General features: G+C 37.4%; 1 long non-coding RNA gene across 1 annotated transcript; it reads left to right on the top strand.

Moving 5' to 3' along the window:
* The first annotated feature begins 7,026 nt into the window (after positions 1–7,026).
* Positions 7,027–13,646, top strand: LOC149102390 (uncharacterized). Its single transcript, XR_016202443.1, has 2 exons — positions 7,027–7,869; positions 9,597–13,646. It is a non-coding gene; the product is annotated as an uncharacterized LOC149102390 (long non-coding RNA).
* The last annotated feature ends 1,503 nt before the right edge of the window (positions 13,647–15,149 follow it).

The following is a 15,149-nucleotide window of genomic DNA, read 5'->3' as shown; positions in this document are numbered from 1 at the left end:
GACCGTTTTCTAAAGCCACAATGTTTCGAGAAATCTGGAGACAATGTTGACCTGTTTTATCTTTATCTTATTTTTCTGACAAGGTTGAACGAGCTTTGCACTTAGATCCGAGATACGCTAGTGATTGTTTGAGTACAATTTGCCTCTAGCATCTTAAGAATAAAATTGTATACCAAGGGCAAAATTTCAAAGATCCATTGATAACTGACATCCATCAATGATATCTAGGATATGTTGACATAACTTGTTTCTAGACGAGTTTCTGTTCACGAAAAGCCCCTAATTAAAAAGTCATAAAAATTTCAAAGGCCACTTTGAAAAGCCAAATTTGTTCCATGCACAATTTCACGCGCTTTTTGTGCTTCTGGCTTTTCCAATTTGTTATAATAATCTAGCGAATAATTTAGCGTCGAAAACAGTAAGTCCCGTTTGAAAAAGAAGACGGAGATGCCATTTCCTGACTAATCTGCCTTTGACTTGCTTCATTTCAGACAGGAAATTGTTAGTGTTTATTGTTCTTGGAAACCATTACTGCCCCTGTTTTAATTCCGCATAATCATAATCGTTGAAAGAGTATTCTAACCATAGCGTGCAGTGACGAAGATAATTTTGCTGAGTAATGGTGACAGGTTCGACAGAGTAACAAACATTGCATTTGCAATAAATTGACTGCTTTTGGGCTTGGTCACTCACTCGAACGCGCTTTCTCTCTATTATTCCTTACAGTAACTTGAAAAAATCTCTTCAATGAAAGAGCAATACCAAGACCGTAAAAACTTTACGAGGCTAGCTAAGCGAATCGAAACGTGCACTTGTTTTCCGCTTGTATCGTTGTTGCCAAGGTTTCTCAGTTTTGACGTAAATAAGTGGTTGGCATGTCAAGTAGATTCAGCTGCCTGCATAATTTAACATAATTATAAAGAGTACTGCAACACATCCCGGCAAAACTAGTACGATATTTAGCTGCGTTCAACAGTTTCTTGTTATTTCAACAATCCTGGCTTATTCTTGCCACACTATATTATCAAACTTTTAAAACTAAGTGGCAAGCCAACTCTAAATTGCCTCGCGACTTGAAAAGAATGTATAATTCATTGACGACTGTTATCCGTTTCGTTTGAATAATTTTTAACCTTTTAGCTCACATGGTAAATAAGACGCTAAAAATCAGCGGAGGATGACTGATTTATCGGAAGTCCGTGAGCAGACAGGAAAAATTAGTCTGATGTAAGGACTTCAAAGAAGTCCGGTCAGCCGTGTTTTTTGCCGCAAACGGGAACTCCATGAGAAGCACACACTTTCCCGAATCACGAAACAATTAAGGCAAACATGCAAGGTCTTACATTGTATTATAAATCGTGGTGAATAAATTTTTCTATTTTTGATCTTAAAGTCATTTTATGAAGACTTACAAACAATAGGCATGTGTTAATAAGCACGCAAAGGTAGTCAGCTACTTTAACAGGTCTTTTCACCACCTTCTTGCACATAATCCTTATATATATATATATATATATATATATATATATATATATATATATATATATATCTATATATTAATTCTGCATTTAAGTATTTCCGCATTCGCTTGGCGAAAATTATTTGCTGCCGACCTTTTCTACACTTGAATCTCTCGTCCCCTTTTTTTCTTCTCAGAATTGTCTCAATGCAAAGTCAGAAATTAAACAAAAAAAAAAACAAAAAAAAAAGCAAAAATATGTATATATCTTCAGTCTCAAGCTCTCAATGTGCACTATAACACCAGGTGTATGCCAGCCAGATCTTTTTGGGTTCATTAATTCTATTTGGTTTAAAACAGAGGCAATGTTCCTTAGTTGATGTGTTTCTTCAGTTTTTCTCGTCGCGTTTTTTTACTTATAACCACGTTGTAAGAGGAAAGTAGGTGTCGAGCATGACATGGGTGCAATGAAATACAAAATTCTAGCACAGTCGAATCTCTCCACTCGGAAACGCCTTTATACAGACACTTCTTTATTCATGCGATGATCACTTGGTCCTGGGGATAGTAAATTCTTCAAATAAACTTTAACTATATAATGCGGATATTTCTTTATCACGGAAAGTTAACGTGTTCTCGGCTTTGGAGTGTAAAACTTGCGATGGTTTCATAAACCCTGCCTCTGTAATACAAACTATAGCAGTACTACAACAGCACCACAGCAGCACAGCGTTCAGAAGTATTTTAGTAATAATTCTTATCGTACATGTGTCAAATTAAACAATTTTATATACAGGGAAGGGAAACTGAAGGAAATATTAAAGACTTCAACCTCTTCCGCCGATAGACAAGTAAACTCTTGCAATATTTACTGAGAATAAATTGATTCCTTTAAGCCGTAGAGAAGAGGGTGATCAAGTAATTATTCCTTGTTTAGCAATATCCCAGTCGGCTAGCGTGCAGACATTTTGCCTTAACTAGCTATAAAGGGTAAACCACAGACAAGACCAAGGTTATTATTATTTTCCAACGCATCCAAATCAAGATAACAGAAGCACGTAAACTGGAAAATTACTAGTTAGTGGTTTGCCTTTTTAGGAATTGTCTAAGTATCCTGACTGCTCGTTAGGTGGGACTCAAAAGATCTTATCTCGAATCGATTAGCCCTATATCGGCTCCTTGGACTCCCAACCAGAAATAAATGACTATTTTAGGATCAACAGTTACACCATGGGATAAGTTTCGCTTCCTTTGTTCTTCCTTAATAGCCTTTCATTGTTGTGGGCCTCTTACGCCTTTTGGTTAATGGTTACGCACTTGAGATGTGCTATTTATGTTTTGTTGTTTAACTACCTTGTTGCTATGTTTTTGTTATCGTTAAGGACTTTATCACTTGCATCTCGTGTGAGGCCATGACGGACTGGAACAATTACTTTTTCATAAATGTGTAAATTGGGTTTTTCTCCGGCATTCCTGAGCGTAAAAAAGCTCACTAAAGCTCACAGCGAAAACGACGAGCCTTGAAAATTTCAATTCTGTATTTATTGTTTAACAATGGAGTACTTATTCTCCATTTAGGGTCTGGATGTTTTTGCTTCGCTTTCGTGCGCTGTATGCATTCGTTAGAGAGGGAGTGCATAGCTTCACTTAGGATGTATTCTACCCTTTGTGTCCATTTGCAACTATTGGTGTTCAATACAGCACAGTTGTATTTTCAAGAGAAAACTGAGGTCGGTGTTTAATTTTCTCCACTATTCATTATTAGTCAAAGAAAAAGGTTGCATTATTAGTTGAGCCGAAAAAGTTAAACTCGTGAATTAAATAATGTGAGCAATATGACCAAAGTGGAAGGATGACGTTCGTAAAACTGCCAAAATAGCACGTTCAAGTGTTTGGATTCTTGCTGGCTCGATTTTAGTTCTTTTTTATATAAATTTTAAACTTAGAAAGAAAGTTTGAAACTTTTTACCCTTACAATACTGTTGTTGTTTTCAAGCCTCGCTACACATTTCAGAAATCGGTCGCACTACTTTTGAATCTGACTTCGTAAGCTGAGTTCATTTCATTGCCAAATAATTCACCATTTTTATCGCCATTTCCATTCTGTAACACATGTAATTTCATATTTGGTCCTGGCTTTGAATCTTTCTACTATAATCCCAGTTGTAAACAGATCTAGTACTCAGCTGTCTCACTTTTCTCGATAAATGACCATCGCTCTCGATCGAGAGAAACCCTGATTGAATGACTTCGAAGCACGTTATGAAAGTTCTTACTCTAAAAGTAAATGAACTAACCTTTCGAGTAGGTTACTTGAATTAAATTTTTATATCTTTTTGACAATTTAATCCCGTTGTATAGACCTGTGTTATGAATTTCGGTAATATTATTAATATTGTTTTAATTGTTCCAAAACAACTACCGTATTCTCTCACAGAAAACTGTCGTTCAATTTAGTTGGTAACACTTTCCGCCTTGATTTAGTTAGATTAGAGCCTAATTGTTTGTTCTCTATAAATACAACTCATCAGATTTTTTCTGACTGTTCAAGATTCCCCTTCAACATTTTTGATACTCTGTTTGAGCTTTGGGCTTAGATGTGCTAAAATTTCAAAGATCAACAAATCTTTTCATCTTTCAAAATCTTGAAAACTGTAAGACTAAATAGAACGTTTCAAAATTAAGAACATAATTACCATCGAATAATTCACTATGCATCCTTGCCGCTACCAAAACTTCCAGGTTGCTAGTTTTGAGTGTCACCTGACTTTTGACAGGCAACGCGTACACACACAGCATATAGTTACTACATAATGCAATACATTTTTGCTCGAATTTCACGTTCTCAAGAATCTAAAGTAGGCTTGTTTGCAGGATGCAAAATCTGGAAATTTTCAAAACCTCTGGCACTCGCACTGTTGTAACTTTTATGATGATGGACTTTGTGAAATGTTGAGATTGTCAATACAGTACATGAACATATCAAACTGGTATTGCAAAGTTACACGAGGATGTTTACACTATCAAACTCACTTAAGTAAAATCTTGCTGGTGAATGATTTTCGTGTTCATGAGTTTAGATTGAGAAGTAGAAAATATTGGACATTAGATTCTCATTTAGAGCACTGTAAATCAGATATCTGTTGTGTTCAAAGTTGCTTTTCAATGTAACATGAAAGTTTATTACATAACAAGAGTCGTTGCTTTACTTATTTATACTTTGTCCTAAATTTTGATTACTGGCTGCTTGAGATTAGCAGCAAAACTTTGTTGTTAGGACTTTATTTTTTTTCTCGGAAATCCGGGTCATTTATAATTTCTACGCGTCTCCGGCGCTTTCCTCCGTTCACCTATTCAGTCCTTTCCTTTTCTGTATATTTCACAACTGCTTATGTTGTGTATATAACTGCGATGATCATGGATGTCTTCATTTCTTTATATTGTTATGCAGTTTTATTCGCTTCTTAGTACAAAATTTGGCGAGTCTCCATGACTTAATTTTATTCCACATTTTTCCAGCGTTCTTGAACCTTGTTGCGACATGCTGTGGCCAAACAAACGCAGCATGTGGCGTACTGAACTGGTCTGATGACAGTTTTGAATTGAATCAAAATTTTCTCCAACATCTGGAAACTTCTTGACAATAACAAACGTACCCTCTAGATTTAGCAGTGTAGAGAAACTCAAAGGTGTAATAGACCTCAGTTTGGCACCCCACCTTATAGTTTCTCTAAATTACTAGCATCGGCAGTAAGATTTCGCTGTTACTTCAAAAACAAAATGTCGTCTGAAAAAAAGTACTTTCAGTTTGTTTGAGTAAAAGATGATGATATTATTTCATTATTCTGCATGTGACATTTGAAATCAAAGTAAATTCAAAGACAACACACTTCACACAATTGGAGTTTATTTTCCCCAAGGTATTGTCAGATGCAGTAAAAGTGTCCAAGCTTATCTATGACTTAAAAAATTGTACCTTTACGCCACTTATACAAAAAAGGTCACTGCAGTTTTATTTGCCCCAAACGCTAGCCCGTAGGGAGCATTTCTACTGTAAGCTTCTCTAAACTTTGCTCAAATGTTAAAAAGAAGTTTGCTTTAAAGCTAACGAAACAATGTGTATCAAAGTCCGTAAACCCATATAATACACTCTAAGCCAGAGAGTGTTGCGTTTTTTACCCGCATGCAAGTTATTTTATGTTCTGGTAAGCGTTACATGAAACATATATATAAAGAGTTTCGCGGTCGAGTTTCTAAAATGGATAAAGTATTTCGCGTCAGATTCTCGCACAAACGCTTCAACTTCTGAAGCAGCGTTTGCCAACCAAAACGTGATGGCGAAGTTTTGCACACGTGTTACCACTTATAATAAGACATGGAAGTCTGAATGCTCCTACTGGCAGGCATGAAAAGAACTGCTTGCAGTCTGGAACTTTTCACATTTGGCTGTCTTTATAATTGTCAGTGTTGTTCTCTTTTAACCCCTTTTTTGCATCAAAAAAGTTATGTCTATAGGAAATAAAAGGAACAAGCAACATATTTGCGAAACAGTGGAAACCAAACTACATCATTGGACTTCATACCGGAAATCCTTTTAACTATGAAAAGCCCACTTTTAAAATCAAAAGCTATTTTATTAGTTTATTTTTGTCAGAAGAGAAATGTAGTGTATTTCAAAAGTTGATAAAATGTCGTGTTTAAGAATAGTTTTTTCAAGTGCTCTTATTTTGCCCCTTTGTCTGCAGAATAACTATTTCAACCCTAAAAATGATCATTTGTTCTCAGAATATCAAGGCAAAGCCTACTGTGCAGATCATACGAATAAGAGAATTTTATAACTGATAGACTGAATTAAAGATAGAGAATGAAATTTTCACAAATTTGTCTTTAAGAAATACAGGAAAACCAGTAAGGAGAACTTGCTTGTTAAGGTCAATAAATGCCATGGCATTAATATTGGCCAGAGATACAAAACACTTGATCTGGCTCTCACAGGTGGCTGCTCTGAGTCTGGCCTTCACACAATGAAGCATGGATATTTGTCGTCATTAATTTTGAATAAGGACACGGAACGAAAAGACTAATTACCTCGTGGAATATCTATTTTTATGGCAAAAGAAAGCTTATTTGTTTCTCTTGACAAGTACAATTTCAAAGAGGCTTTCCTTTGGCAATGAAACGGGTAGAAGTCTTCCATGAACGCCTGTATTCCAGAGCTATGAAAACCGAAGAATTTTGGAAGTATTTAGTTTGTCCTTTCTTGCTGATGTAGGCAAAAGACAAGAACAATCGCGACACTGTTTTCGCAGTTTCGTGACATGGCTCAAATAGAGTCATTTACGTTAATTGCAGTTCTCAGGCAATTTACACAAGAAGTTCCACAGGTTAACAAGAGACCATTCTCAGTGGGTGATGGCACTTAAGGTCTACTTCCTTCGAAAGTGATCGATTAAAGGAAACGAAGCTTTTCAGGTTGCTAGGCAAAAGTTATGCTTTACTACTTATACACTTATTAAAGCTCATTAAGCCAAAATTTGATGCAAACTACAACACGCAATTTCTTTTCTTTCATTGAAGTGGGGTGTTACTTTAAGTTAGTGAGGGTGTATATTTTCTAAAGTGAAAACACAAAAGATATTTTTCTATTGTGTTCAAAGCATTGACCACAAGACGCTATTTTCCTTACTGACACAGTAGAAATGAATTATGTTTTTTCGTGACTTGTTTTCCTCTATAGCCTTACATTGCGTGTTGTTATTGTGGAAAGATGATTTGAGAGTGGTTTCATTGTGTTTCTCTCTCACACACATCATTAACTATATGTTGCTAGCGGTTTTCTTGATCAAAAGCTACCAGAATTGTTTTGTACAGCTTCCATTAGCTAGGTCTTGGACGTGTCATTTTGTGGCCTACTTGAGTCTTGATTGTCTCTACATAGCACTTCGAGGGTGTCATTACTCTTTCAGGAATAAAGTGATGGGAAGTCGTGTATTATTCATGGGTTAACCATTTTAAGTATTTAAATGCCACGTACAAGGTGAACGCTTTAACGACCCTTTTCAAACATGCAGGCCTGCTGTATTGATATGATTAGTTTACAGTTTTATGGCTCATTTTCTCGTAAAGTGCGTGGAAATATCCCTAGAATCCCTCCAATATAGCTGCTTGTTGAGAGTCTCCTCTTGATAAATTAAAACAAAAAATTGTAGTTGTGAATTGCGCGCTTTCCCAGTTCTTTGCATTTTACAACGTGAAACAGAGCTCACACAATGTTTATATTTGAAAATTTCTTGAATGCAGAGGTCCACAACACGCAAACAACAAAACATACCGATAAAGTTGCCAGGTCTCTTACACAACAACACCTAGAATAGCTGATGGGCGGCTCGAAATATACATAAATTTGTAAGGTATGTACCTTATACCCTCGTTAGAACAAACTGAACGAAGGCATAAAAATGCGCAATGTTTTAACCGCTGCCATAGACCCTTTGAATAAATGGCGCCACATTTAAATAACAATACTTATACGTCCTTAGCCTCACATTCATGTAAAAAAATCCTTTGTCTTGAAACATGAGTACGAGACTAAGGACGTATAAACTATTGTCATTCAAATTTAGGCGCCATTTATGCAAAGGATCTATTATAGCTAATTTATTTGAGAAACTGGGATCAACTAGGGATGTGGAAAACTTTTTATTGTTCATAAATATAATATTTGCAATATACCCAAAGACGAAAAATAGGTTAAGAATTTTAGAAAACTACTTCAGCTTAGACAATTGGAAAACAGTTAAGTACAGTATGCGCGTAAGTAACGATTTTTGTCAGTTATCCAAGACGTCTGTATGATATACTTACCTTTGTAACACGGGAAGTAATCTCGTATCCAGTGTCTGCTCGGTATCCAAGTCTAAAGTGGCTTCCAATCTTTGACCTCCATTTTAGCGTTACGAGCGCAGAGAAGACACCGGAGACAGTCTCTTCCATCTCCCTCGCCCCTCACCGACCAGCATATAATTGGCCCTTCGCTGAATTTCCCGGCCGTTATTCGAACGCACAGAATAAAGTTTTCCTCCACTTCTAAAGGGTCTCAATAGGGTTAACTATTAGCTGTAAAACGGGCCCAAAATTTAACCATTCGGTGTATAAATTGGAAAATTTAAACCGTTAGCCCTAAACAATATTAACCGTAAAAAATATTTTAGCCACGAAATTGACAGTCTTAAGATCTCCTTGTCAAGACGTTTTTGTGTCTTGTTTTGTGGATTGTCTTTGTTGGTACAGGGCAAAGCCGGGAGACTTTATATTCGGCAACAATTCGTATTATAATACCTTTTTCCATCCCGGAATGGTCCTAAGATCTTAAATATGTTTCAATATGTTTTATAATGAAAAAAAAAAAACAAGTTTTTTAAAATTATGAAAATTAATTTTTAACTTTTGTAAACAATAGTAATTAATTCTTTAAGATTTCTGTTTACCGTAAGGAAAACAGATAAACCGTTAGCCGTAAAAAGAAACTCGAAATATTTAACAATTAGATTATGAGCTCGAGATTTCTATCACGCATAGAAATTGAGAGCGAATAAACTAATTGTTTTAGTGTAAATCCACTAGTCGTTCAAAACTTTATCTAAATCCTCTTCACAGACCTTCGAACACGCCAAGAAGCGGCCGTCATTTTGTTAACAAGGGTACCCTGTTACGCTACTCACTATCTATCACAGAATAGATAGTGAGTAGTGTAACCAATCAGAGAACGGCATTCGTGATAGAACGCAAATAGATTTATACTGATAACCGTTAGCCGTAAAGGCCACCACCCCATTGAGACCCTCCCTCTAGGTTCGTCTTGGGACATGCGCAGAAAGCAATGTTTCCTCCCTACCTCTCCTCCTTCCTCCCTCCTTCTATGTCTTTACTCATTCGCTCTTTCGTTCGTTCGATCGCTTTTCGTTCATGTTTGTCTTTTATACCAGTATCACTCGTTATTGTTTCAGTAGCACTCTTTTACTTTGTAAGAGGTGGCAGAGAATGAGTCAAATTGATTTTTAAGTCTCTAAGAGCTAAGACGACGGGACAGTTATTGTAAATCGGTAATACAACGCATTGTTTTTCTTCCAATCCACAGCATGATAACTTTCTTCATAGCATGTTTAGGAACGCCTGACATTCTCTTTCTACTTGCATCTACTATTTAAAGACGACGACGACGTGGTCGGAGTAAGGCTAGGATAAGCTAAAACATTTACGTGACTGCTTCTATCTTAAAGCGGATCGAAGAGCGGATCACTGATGAAAGGCTTATCTTTGAAATAAGATTTCATTACGCAGGAAATGTCATAAAGCACATTATGCCAATAAAGCTTACAGCGGGCATGATTGAAGATTAAAAGCTCAGCGGGATAACAAGAATTAATGGGACCGAGTTTATCCTGGACGTGACAAGAAAATGCTAAATTGCGCGGTTTTTAGCATACTTGTAGCGTGTTAGCTTGCTATAGCTGGCTTCTAAAAGAAACTATAGTACATGGCAGGGCTTGGAACCGTGTTTACCTGAAGTACTCCTTGCCAGTTCTATCAAAATCTCCATTTACATCTTGATAAAATAACGATAACGACTTGCCAAACTGTGTGTACGTATATTGCTCGTTTAATGGAGGGTAATGGCGGCGTGCTATAGATGATCTGGCCTTACCGAAATGGTAATGGTTGTTTTATGTGTACTAAATTAGTTTGTAAATGTGATAATCTTTTCCGCTCACATCTGTTGAAATGTTAACGTTGAATGCGAAGAGCCAAGATAAGATTTCTGCATATTTTGAGGTGATGTTACTTCGGCGGGTCACCAGCTAGTGACACGTAAAGATCAGCCTCAGTGAATGAAGGATTTACGTCCTTTTTGTCCATTAAATCCAAAATCCCAGTTCACCCACTAATCGATGAACGTGGACAAGAAACAAAATGAAGAAAGCACAGGAGTGTTACATGCACTCTTAAAGGAGCTCAGTCGCGGTATTTTGGCCACCTACAAAATTACCTTTACATTGAAGGAAACCTAAAAATATTGGTTTGCTAAGGTAACAAAGCACCAAAGAGGTAATAATAAATCAAAAAGGAACAAGGATAGGATGGAGAAGATTTAAAACACGGATTGCAAACGACGAACTTGAAATATTTAGGCTAAACTTTTAAGATGCGCAAACCGTGACGTAGCTCCTTTAAGACTTGAGCGCAAGAAGAGAACACAACTTAAGGGCACGCACTCTGCCCAGTTTTCCCACTTTTGCCCGCTTTTTGTTCTGATGCCGGCAAAGAGGGCTATTGTCGTATTAAGTTAAAACAGAAACTTTTAGAGAGAAATAGCTTCAGTCGTTCAATTGGTCAAAGTTTTGATAGCAAGCACTGTTAACATAAACGTATTTCATCTCAGTCTTGAGAGTGTGGTTTCTTCTGAGAAAAAAAGTCTTCGGTGCTACTTATCTCCAGTATTGGATCGATTTTTTCCCTGCGTTTCACGGATTTGCTGAGGACGTTTACCTATTCCCGACAACTGGAGATGAATCTTTTGGAAACGGACGACTTCCATTTGCTTTTAAAATCATACTAACTTGTTAATCCATAGTGCAGCCATTGGATTCGGTTCTTAAAATAACGAAGGTTTTCAGATTTTCGGAGATAAATAATTTCCCTCTGCCTTCAGCATAATTATTTGCTTGCAACCTTGTGGCTGAAAATCATGGTATTTAGAAGTCATCCAAAAGTTCTTATACGTCTTGAACATGGGGTGATTGTGTTGTGATCTTGGGTGTGGCAGTGTACTCTTTTCTTAGTTATGTATTCTTTCCCCGAAGGACGTGCGCCACTCTTATAGGGCCTATCTTTATTCGGGAATTTAAAAACCGAATCGATCAGGCAATGAAGACAAAGTATTGAGGGGGTGAGGGGTGGAGGTAACCTGTTGGTAACCTTTAGTACCATGTTATCAAGGGGGAGTGGCAAGAATCTTATTCATCTCATGACATTGGTTGCTGGAGTGATTGGCTGCTTTGATGTCTAATGCCACTTTGCAGCTTAGTTCTTTTATTTTTTTCTGTTTTTGCATGTGTTTGACGTAAGAAGTTAACTGAACGTTTGCCCGACGTGAAGTGACGTGAAGTTACATATGTTAAGTCCCGGCGAAACGATCGCAACATTTCGACGCAACATATCGCAACATTGCTGGGCGCAACATGTTGCGCGTGTTTGACCACGCTGTTGCGACGTGCGTGAGGCTTAAGACTTTACAAGCTAACTGAAGACACACACAAAAAAAGAGAAAAATAGTTAAAACTGTTTGTTACTAGACAAAACCGAGGCAACATGGACTTAGACAAAACTACTTAGCTTGGTAAAATAAAAAAATCCTAAGGACATTGTAATTGTTTGCTATTGCTCCCTGGCATCCTTTTGAAAACTATACGAAAAGTAAAATTTCGAAAGAAGTCAATAGTCTATCACGTTTAATCTTCAACCGTCGACGGCCAGCACCAAAGGTTCTGAGACACAACCGACCATCCCGCGTTGTTCTTCACTGAGTTATAATAACAACTTTCAATTTGGCATCTTCCAGCAGTGGTTTGATACATTCTTTGCAAGCATGTACATTCCACTCATTGATCACTGACAAATAATCTTTTGTAATGTAGTATTTAGATGTTGACCTGATTTTGAGAACGTCCTATCTCTCTTTATCAAGAATCTATTGCGCCATACAATCATGAAACAGTAAATAGTGTCAATCAGTACAAAATAACTGCTTGAGAGTTAATTGAAGACGTGATAGGAAATTGACTCGGTGTGCACTTGAATGGCTGTAATTACTTGTTCATCAACTTTTCCTAAGTTTAATCTCCAAACCTCCGTATCTTTGAAAGCATTTAAGAAACCATGCCACGATTTTTCAAGTCATTGTTCTGATGCAAAAAGTTCCTTCTAGATTTTGAACCATAAAAAATGTAGTTCTTCATGGTAGGGAAACGCCAAGGAATGCAGAACTCTTGACGTTTACCATATGACGCAAGGCAGTCACGAGATTTCTTATCGGGAAAGTGGGACGATTTGTTGTGATAAAACAACAATCTATACTTTGAGGTAAAGTTTGCATACGAGCCAAATGGCCCAGCAGGCCAGCACTTATCTCCAGTTTATGTCGCATGGTGCGACAGGGAGTATTTCCACTCCTCCGTGGATGGGATGATAGTCCATCGCGGGGTTACCCCCAGCGTTAAATTCGTCGGTACCCATTTATACACCTGGGTGGAGAGAGGCACCGTGATAGCAGTGACTCTCCGAGAGGGATAAATGTCTAAGGCTACTGACGATTGCTTTTGACGCGTTTGATGCTCTTTTATTGCGTATCAATTTTTTTTTTTGTATTCTTAGTCATTCAGAACGATGCGCACGCGGAACTCCGCGGCTGTTGTAACCCAGCCTCGAACCGCGAGAATCCAGGCTTACATGGCGGTCACTTTTTAGAACGCTCGCATAAAGATAATGTCTTATTGCAATTATTGACTTCACATTTACATGTGTTCTCTCATTTGTTTATTTTATTTTTCATATTTTACCATCATCGGGTTTGGACGTATGGCATGGGAAGGCAACAAGGCGATGAGTTTCAGCCGAAAGCTGATCTCACACCACACCTTCCATTTCACCCTCCAATGGTGTGTGAGCTGAATGGGCAATTTTTATTTTTATTTTTTATTTTTTCCTTTTTCTTGTAATTTATTGTTTTAGGAGCGGTTACGTACGCTATATGTTTATCATAAGTGCTACCTTGGGAAAAAAAATTAGAAAAATAGACAAAAATGCGCCAAGCCTCAAAGAGCCTAGCCTACAAGACCTTAGGTCCACTTACTTCACATCAAAGAGCTCTGGTATTGAAACCTTCTTTAGTTCTTCTGGGGTTGATCGCGTTTATGCAGTAGATTACTTCTTGTTCTAGAAAGATGATATCGATTATATTTTTCTCCTCTGGGAAAAATAGCAAGTGTTGTCCTTGTTGCACACTTTGCCCCTTCGGGGCCCTCGCCTAACGCACTTAGTGATAAGATTATCTCCGATTCATCAGCCCTAACAGCTGGTAACAGCATTAAAGTTTATCAAAGTGCAAACGGATGTGCCCAAGAACAGAAAAGATGATTTATAAGAACTTGCAAAGAGAAGCAACTTTTTGACTCTTAGTTTTCAACACTACAAAAGGGGCAATTTTCATCACATTCCTGCCAGAATAAACACTTTATTTACTGAACGTTTGGTAATCAATCCTTAGGTTGGTTGAAATTTCCCACGATGTTCAACTGTGGTGTTCGTTGGGTAGCTGGAATTGTAATTAGTTTGACTAACATATAATGTGTTTTGACGGAGCATTCGATGGCATTTTGTCTGCGCAACAGCTGAAAATTCAGCTTTTTATCAATGTGGCATTCTGCCGAAAAATATCTTATATAGGATGTAAGTCGTCGACGATTTCACGATATCGTCATCTTGAAAGTATCGAGATAAATCTAAATGTAAACTTAAGTGCTTTCGGGTGTGAACTTTTTCAAATGGTGACCATCAGTCTAAAACATTGAAGCTGCAGACATCTGGTATGAGTTACACGAGGTTCCTGTTAAAACTATAAGGTGTTTTGAGTAGTTATCAATAATGTAGCCTTCCTGTAATAGCCTTCTATCACAACTTAATTAAGCGATGATGTGCGCAGCAACATCGTCCAAGTTTAGGACAACAGAAACTATACCGTTCAGTTTCCCCTTTAAGCAATCGTCTGTAAGGAGAGGCGCCTCTTTTCACATTTCATTCGATGGTAATTACAGCGGAAAGAATCTCTTCAATTCGAAGCCTTTTAATTAACCTCATCATACCAACGTCACTGAAAACGCGTGTCAGTTTTTTGTTGGTTTTTCGGCTTGGATCACCTTCGCAGCTATTTAGGGCCAGGCCACCTTGTAGCAAGCTGGCATTTTACTCTGTGATCGCACGATAGTTTCTAAATACTTAAGTGGTGGATGACATCTATTTATATCCCGTGACTAAATGCAATTTCAAAGTGCCGTCTCTCTTTTTAGCTTTTTATTGTGTTTAGTTAGGCGTCAACCATGTTGTGTCTGTGGCTGTTGGAGTGGTGTGGATGGAGATAGTTGCATTCAGTTAATCTAATTAGTTCCTATGGACATTAGCATGTGCGATCTTTACTTTCAGTTTAACCTCATTTGATGTAACATAGAAAATTATCGACTAAGCCAACTTGGAGATTTATTTTGTCAGCACGTAGGTCAAAAAAACCGAAATGCAAAAAGGTAAAGAAGAGCCTAGTCTGAGCTTAAGAATACAAAAAAACAACAACAAGAATTTCAACAAGGACATAGGTTAAGAACTGATACAGACTCTTTACGCTTTCTTTTCTATCAGAGGAAGATATTTCAGTTGGTGTATCTCCTGCCTCCTTATTGGCTATAAGATTGTCTTTATCTTGGGTTCAGTCCAAGTTAAACGCCGGGGTTATTGTAAAAAATTCCTGAGATTTAGGTAACCCCACGGTTTCTACCAGTAAAATGTTTAAGCTGTGAACTACAGAACAACATGAATCACAATAAAAAAGTAATATTTCCCAGTGGTCATGATGGGATTATTGCCA

This window comes from Orbicella faveolata, unplaced genomic scaffold, assembly GCF_042242905.1.
Source record: "Orbicella faveolata isolate gen_17 unplaced genomic scaffold, um_ofav_v1 contig_36, whole genome shotgun sequence".
Taxonomy (NCBI): domain Eukaryota; kingdom Metazoa; phylum Cnidaria; class Anthozoa; order Scleractinia; family Merulinidae; genus Orbicella; species Orbicella faveolata.
Note: the sequence above shows the minus strand (reverse complement) of the source record. Positions and strands in the feature narration are given on the sequence as shown.